This window comes from Chelonoidis abingdonii, chromosome 1 (genome assembly GCF_003597395.2).
Source record: "Chelonoidis abingdonii isolate Lonesome George chromosome 1, CheloAbing_2.0, whole genome shotgun sequence".
Taxonomy (NCBI): Eukaryota; Metazoa; Chordata; order Testudines; family Testudinidae; genus Chelonoidis; species Chelonoidis abingdonii.
The window spans coordinates 48,311,465-48,317,464 of NC_133769.1; the positions used below are offsets into that span (position 1 = coordinate 48,311,465).

The following is a 6,000-nucleotide window of genomic DNA, read 5'->3' on the forward strand; positions in this document are numbered from 1 at the left end:
ATGGTGTTAGGGGGCTTATTCCTTCACTCTCCCACTTCCCTGGTCCTTCTCGCATGAACAGAGAGCAACAATAACCGAAGTCCAAAGGTGCAAACAATTTGATGTTTATTGCGGTGAACTTCCAGCAAGCTTAAATCCAAGTTCCTTTTCCCTTATTTTTGAATCCTAACTTACTTCCTGTTTGCACCCAATTTATATAGTAATATTCACAGCTATACCTTAGCCAATCATTCTACTGAAATTTACCTAACCAATCCTAACATATTGTAACATGATTAGCTAACCAATTATATTCCACCACCTTAGTTTACATCCAGCAAAATTAATTATACAGCAGACAGAAACAATCACAGAACCAGACAGAGACCAGGCAAATAAACATACAAAACACTACAGAAATGAGGATTTCACAACTATATCTATAAAGACATAAGAGTTTCCCAGCTGTGTCTATTGATAACTGAGTTCTTACCAGACAGAAAACTATCAGACTAAATTTCCTTTTACATCTTCTAGGCTCTTCCCTTTCTCTGGAGGTGATATATCAGATCACCTTCCTAACAGCCCCAGATTGCCTTATTTCAGTATGACTAAACAGGGCCTCAGACTATCACAGTGAGAGAAGGCCCTTACACAGATTCTCTCTTTTATACCTCTATAACTAGCTAAATAATAAACATACCCCTAAATTCTTACAGTATAGGCCTTTACAGACAGGCTTGAATATCTATATCCTAACTAGTGGGTGTTTCCCCACTAGTTTTTCATTTTAATCATTCACCTTCACGCAATATTAGTCAACATCCAGCAGAAATAAAAGAGCACCAGGGGAGAATACCAATAACTTGACTATTTATAAGAAATCAGTGTCTCTTTCAGTTAAGACTTTCCCTTTGTCTACTATTTCAGCTAAAATGCAACTCTGTGTATAAAAGTGAAAATGCTAAAAAGAAGAACCTAGTGTTTCCATCTAGTCTACGAGAGCCATCAGTTTTCTGATGCAAAATTTTGTTTAGTGGTTCTCCAATTTGTGTATCTAAGATTGAAAAACTAAATCCTTCTAAACAAATGGGCTAATTCTCAGGAGATATTGAGTATGTACAGCTTCCACTGATAGGCAACCAAGTCTGAAAACTGTGGCTGTAATGTAGTTTACCTTTGACTTCACTCTGGCCAGGATTTTTGCCTGGATGTAGAGAGGAGGAACCATGTTAATAAAGCTGAATACACATTACATTACCTCATCAAGTTCTCTAATGCAGAACTAGGGAAGGCAAAGTTTTGCATGGCCCTGCCCGCATTATCTAGTCTAGCTCCTTAACTAATTAAGGATTAACCTATGCCCTGCTGCTAAATCCAGTATCTTTTTTTACAGCAAGTACTTTCAAGAGAGAAGATGGGTGAGGTAATATTTTATGGGACCAACTTCTGTTGGTGAGAACAACAAGCTTTTGAGCTTTACACAGAGCTCTTCTTCAGGTCCATATACTCTTGGTAAGGGTTCCTATGCTTTTATCCCTGGGGGCAGGGCTGGCACTTCCATTAGGTGACCCTAGGCAGTTGCCTAGGGTGCCATGATTCAGGGGGCGGCATTTTGCATGCTCCCCAGTGGGCGAACGAGAGCTTCGAGTTCCGCTCCCGTCACGCTGCTGAAGAAGGACCTTCTGCTGACGTGCCGCGGAAAACAGTGGCAGACAATTGAGCAGCTCAATGACTGCCGCTGTTGCCTGCGGCATTTCGGCGGAGGGTCCTTCTTCGGCAGCGCGATGGGAGTGGAACCGGAAGCTCCCGCGCGCCCTGTGGGGAGCACACAAAATCCTGCCCCGCGCCCGCCGAATTCTGCCTAGGGTGCCAGAAACTCTGGCACCGCTCCTGCCTGGGGGAAATAGCTATAATCAACCCTTTGAATAATCAATTCTTTGAATGCCAATTAAAAGGAGGTCCTGAAGATCTCTGTGCAAACTCAAAAGCTTGTCTCTAACCAACAGAAGTTGGTTCGATAAAAGATATTACTTCACCCACTTTGTCTCTAATATCTTGGGATCAATGCTCCTACAAAAAAAAACAAAACCTGCATACAGCAGGTACTTTCCTCGGCTCCCACATACTTCCTGTGCATTTTTTAAGACTGAATCAGTACGTTACATAATGACTCAAGTTCAAAACACCTTGCACTGGTAAATGTTTTATATGATACAAATTGTAGTTGACTGTATGAAACCCACAGTTGTCTTACTCGAAGTACAAGATAGTACCCATGTATCTCTGCCTGCCACATCCCGAGTGCTCTCATACTGAAAGTTCTCAGGGGATGCATCATAAGAGGAACAGTCCTATCGCTTAGTGTTCCCTTTATAGTTACACTTGCTCCCTGCATAGAACTACTTGTGAGAGATATGGCTATTTCCTGCAATATCCTTGAGAAAGCTTAGTGAATTAAATTTAAAGTTCTTTGGAGTCCATTGTATTAAATGCAAAGCTTATGTATTGTGGCCTGGGATGATCAAAGGACTATTTTGAAAAGTGTGATAGATAAGAATGGACTTTTTGGATAATGCATGTGAAGTGAATTTCCCAGGAATTACCTATAGAGATGAATGCAAATTCCTCACTTCTAGTTATGCAAAAAAATCTTGCCTTTTAACCTATGCTCTGTGAAGACCATTGTCTGCTGATTACTCATGCCTAGAGACTGGATAGGAAAGGCCAAAGATGTACAAAAAACAGATTTGTGAGATTTGAAGGAATGAGTCCTTTCAGAGCCCTTGCTGGAGTTGGGGGTTGATCTCTGGTAACCTTATTAGCATGCATGTATGCAGGTTTTTATGTTTTCTCTGTAATTCTTTCACCTTAAGAATAAATCGGCTTGCCTAGAAAGGGCTGTGTGATACTTAGCATAACTCCCAGCAGTTGCATTTATAGCCTTTGAAGAGAAAGCAAACTGCAGCTGCTGGCCTATTTATTCAGTCTGACTTGCTGGGGATATCACAGTGTAGGCAGAGAATGCTGCATTCTGGAAAAACCCTGTTTAGGAGAGAGAGAGAGCGATGTGCCCAGGAGAGGTGATGGCTAAGGAGCCAAGAGCCTAGAGTGGGTGTCCTCAAGGGGCCATGAAAGGGGAATACCAAAGAGTTGCCTGAACTATGACACCGCTCCCAGGACTTCACTTCATACACCTCTGTCATTTTGAGTATGATGCCTACATGAGCAGCAGTAGTGACAATTAGCTTTGACTTTAGAAGACGGAAGGAGGGAACATGGGTCCGTTTATTATAACAGGGAGACCTAGAACAAATACCTTCAACAAGCATTGTCTGGGTCATTAACAGAGTGCTATTAGTCCATAATATTGTCACCCTTCTCCTGAGTGATAGCAGATTTTGAGGCTTTCCCCTAAAAGAGAAAATAATGATATGGAGACTGGATATTTTCTTAACGTAAAGTGTTTTATTTCCAATATATTCATCAGTCTTTAACTAGAGGTGATCAAAAACAGCACACACACACACGAACAAAGCCTTTCAGGAACGTCAGCCCAAATACCAATATGCATCCACAGGAAACAACCCTGCCCCAAGAATTGACTCTTTTTAGAGAGATGAAGACACAGAGCAAAATCTCCTGCTGCTGTTTGCAACTGCTTTCCCTAAAGATTCTACATCACAAAACTAAGAAGACAGAATTTCTTCAAAGGAAGAACACTAAGAAAACGAAGTAAAAGATAATGTGTAAGACTGCCATCTGGTGATTCCCATCATAACTTCTAGGATTTTATGTTCTCCTCCACTGCTTCAAACATTTTTCTTTCTGCAGTAAACCTGCAAATGGCCAGTAAGACTTAACATTTTCTGGTTCTCACCAGTAATGTTAGCTTTGACAGTTTTCAGATGTTTCTCTTCCTTTTAAATATGTTCCTATTTCATTCACACATGCTGTATAATCCCAGGACTGTCTGGTGATTAACTTCCCTCTTCTTTATTTATTAACATAACTAAAGCAACAAGAGTACACAACAAAATGAGCTTCTCACTTCTTAAGATCTTCATGGAGATTTTACTAAACTTTCATTAGACATTAGGTTCTCTCCAGTCTGTGAAAATTCTAAAGAGAAGGCAGACTGAAAAGTGCGAGAGAGAGAGAGAGTGTATACACACCCATTGCAGATAGTTAAATATATCAGGCAATATTAATTTAACTATCACATTCTTGGCTTCTGCTCATTCTCATGCAGCTCTACACATTTGTATTTTACTATTAGAGTGGAGCAAATAATTCAGTGAATAATTTACTTGATAATTTAGCCTCTTTATCTGCTGCCAAAATGCTTACTACCAGATCACAACTTGCTTGAATAATTTGTTATTCAAATTTACTTATGGAACTCTGAGACTATTTTATGGATTTCTCATGAACAGTTCATTATGATTCAGTGCTTAATATTCAAAATGTCAGGTGTGTCAGTTAGCCATGATTGTCACTTAAGTCACACTTTTTTCCTGTTCCCACATCAGATTACTAACTCCTATAATGAAGAGGAGGGTTGAAGAAACCCCTGTATCTTTGAATCTCTCAGGGACAGCATGGCAGGAATAAGAGACAGCTTGTCATTAGGAAGTTGATCCTATCCCAAAGAAGTAAATGGGGGTCTGACTTTGAATTCACTGAGAGCAGGATGAGATTCAAAACAGAAAACAGCAACGAACATCCAGGGCAAAAAATACATAAGCCATTGATGAATATGAATGTTAACAGTGACAACTTTCTCTCATCATCCAGAGAACAGATCATATTGTGCTTTTCCCTATTCTTATAACTGTTTCCATGAAAATGAGGAGTCATAGTTCTGATTATATGTTTTTTGTCAGACAATAGGGTGATATATAATCAAAATGCTTTACAGTGGGATTAAACTAAAGAGTTAGGTCCCATTCTTCCCTCATGTACATTGATATATGTTTGTCACATAACCTAAAAACCGTCACTGCATACAAATCAAGTGCAAAGCTCATCTGTGTTAAATCTTTGCATTACTGTCACCTCATCTTTCCTCCCTTACCCATCTCCATTTCTTTGTTAAACCCATTTGCCGTGTCTGCTCTTAATCTTATATTGTAAACTCATTGGGGCAGGGATTGATCTATTTGTAACTATTAGTTGCTGCTGTAATATAAATAAAATTATAATGAATAAATAGGAGCTTCTCTCATGCAAAGGAGGGCAAAACTGGACCCTTGCCATTCATCTTATTGCAGTAAGTACTTTATTGATGTTTGATGCTCCTGCAGTGTGGTTTCATGATGCAAATGCCTTACAATAGGATACATGCTAATTTTTGAGTTATACTGCTGTATGTCACTGAAATGACTACTAGCCATTCACATTTTACACTATAAGCAATAACAATCTGAATAGTAGGCTAGATAAAAAACTTCTATAAGTCAAAGTGCATCAAATTCATATATAAAATCAGATCTCTCACTTTGTGCATATATTGTTGTAATAAAGGTCTGTCTCAAATCTGGACTTAGAGTTCAACATCTGAGTGTTTATCGGAAGTTCCCCCAAGCTCACTACCAGCTTGGATTTTACTTCGCTGCCACCAGATAAGAATTAGGCTCTTATCAGCCTGGATTCCCCAAATACTCCTTGGGGGACCCCCTCTGTGGACTCCCCAACTTCCTTTGGGAAGACCCCCAAGACCCAGACCCCTGGGTCTCCCTATCTCATTACTCCCAAGCTTCCCCCTCCACCCCCTTCACTGGTGTGAGACGGCTGGCATGCTTATACTTACTCCTTGAATAGCAAAAACCAAGAGAGATAAAGCTATTTACCTCCCACCGAGGCTAGGCATCAAAAGCTAATACCACACTCAACAAACCAGACGATTCTAACCAGCAATCCCGTAACACCAAAAACCGATTCTCGTATAGCAGATACTTAGAGAAAACCAGCACCACCAGGGAACAGAGTTATTCCTCTCTCTTTCCCGTAGCTGTTTCT

At 40.1% G+C, this 6,000-nt stretch overlaps 1 long non-coding RNA gene across 2 annotated transcripts in view; it reads right to left on the reverse strand.

Annotated features, from left to right (window-relative positions):
• Positions 1-6,000, reverse strand: part of LOC116820067 (uncharacterized) — a 150,741-nt gene that overhangs the window by 120,583 nt on the left and 24,158 nt on the right. Inside the window, exon 3 of one of the 2 annotated variants that reach the window (XR_004372543.2) lies at positions 3,277-3,393. The exons of the other annotated variant lie outside the window; for it this stretch is intronic. This is a non-coding gene — a long non-coding RNA (uncharacterized LOC116820067). Of the gene's footprint in view, positions 1-3,276; positions 3,394-6,000 lie in introns of those variants that run through there. 2 annotated transcript variants of the gene reach the window in all.